We start from the raw sequence: 1,956 nt of genomic DNA on the forward strand, positions 1-1,956 counted from the left end.
GATTTTAGTTGTACGGGTGACAACACGCAGTTGTTGGTTTATACCTCTGTTCACTCACCAAACTTGCTTAATGTCTACTATCGGGAAAAAATAACCAAGGCAAACTCTTTCCTCTCTACCGAGGACTGTTCAACGTTTTGCTCATGATCCAGAGTAAGAAATACATTTTACGTGGAGACCTAAATATAAACACCCATGAAACAGAAACAGAAATCCATGAAATAATACCCTAATAGCATTTTTCTTCTCTGTCTTGCTCTCTTTTCTTTTCTCCTTTGTGTCTCTAGTCTTCTCCTTTACTTAAAAAAAAACCTACTCATTAGCAGCTGAGAAAAGACATTTTACTACCCAATTATGGGTAGTAACCCGAGGTTTGAAATTACTGCTCTAGAACCAAGCTATTTCAAGAACACTCTGAAGGTAACGACAAGAACGGCCAGCTTTCAGGAGCTCATTAGAACTGCAGAGTTTCGGCCTGCCCCTATGCCAGACATGCAGAATCAGACTCTGCCTTGGAACAAGACTCTCTACCTAATTCTTGTGCTTTTAAGTTAGCGAAGCAATACTCTACTCGTCTAAGTGCAGGGGACTTTCTGTCTCCTAGAAGAATTCTGAGGATGTGTTTAAACCTTTACACATTTAAAAAAATGATGCATAGTATTTGTATCATAAGTTTTAAATAGTTTTAAAGTATATAAAATTTGCATTGTAAGTATTGTTACTTTAAATGAAAATATTTTCATACCTGATGGAATTTGATACAATAATCATTTTAAACCCATGATTTTCCACTTATGAAAATACATAAACCCTTCTTTAGTCGTCAAAATGTGCATCCTTTCTTTTCATTCCAAAAATTATAATTTTAATCTTCTCCAATGAATTTTTCCGTAAGATAATAGTTTCATATTTGAAAATCTATCACTGTATCAAAGATTTTTTGCTTTAAAAATACACACACATCTAATTGTCAAAACTTTCTTCTCGACCACGTTACATTGCAATTGATCAAGAAGAATTAATCTCTTACAAAATTTGATAGGTAATTATTAAATACACAGAGTTCTTTTTCCGGCAGTTTGTCTCCTAATGAAAGAGACGGGAACATGTGAAGCACTGAGTAAAGAAAGGTTCAGCCAAAATAGCATTTCAAATTATACGCCACTTAGCCGAGGGTGATATTCAATGGTAAGATGGGGTGAAATGTTTATTTTTTGTTGACTGTGAGTAGAGCGATGAAGAAAGAGATTGTGATTAAAAAAAAAAAAAGGCCGGCATAAGTACGACTGAGTTCAGAGGAAGTTTAATGTTAAAAGGAGTTCATGTGAAGGTTGAGAACGTGAAAATTGATGTCCTAAGCACTGTTCACTCCCATGCACCCTTTAGAAAGCCTTTGCTTATCCCAGCACTAAGAGAACTACAGTTTGAGACCCACTGCCCTGGGGAGAGCGACCGACGCAGTAGGACTAATGACAGCGCCTATGTGTAGAGCCGTGAAATACCCACTCTGCGCTCCACCGTGCCCCTGTAGGTGACAGCCTGGTGGGAGAGTCACGCCACCAGAGGGAGGGATAGTTAATTCCCGAACGGTGTCAAAGAAGCCAAGGTGTACAACACAGAGATGCAGAATTAATCGCAAAAGATGAAACCAAAGTTCAAGGTACTTCTAGGCTGAACTTCTGTTGGGCATTATTTGCAGAGTAATGACCATATCTAGGCTTTTAAAAACAGTGGTTACATGATGAGATTTTTCACCGGTAATCTAAATTTAGGAGCTTCTAACCTGGGGTTAGCAAGCGCCTGGAGGCTGAAGAATGTTTCTAAAATGTGAGAATCAGTATCGATGCTAAAACCAACAACAACAACAAAAATTGTTTTCCTCATACATGCACCGTTATTTTTTTTTTAATGCATGAAGATTCAGTTGTGGTAAAAGCTAATTTGGAAGGGCACTGG

Source organism: Desmodus rotundus, chromosome 7 (genome assembly GCF_022682495.2).
Source record: "Desmodus rotundus isolate HL8 chromosome 7, HLdesRot8A.1, whole genome shotgun sequence".
NCBI classification, from domain to species: Eukaryota; Metazoa; Chordata; class Mammalia; order Chiroptera; family Phyllostomidae; genus Desmodus; species Desmodus rotundus.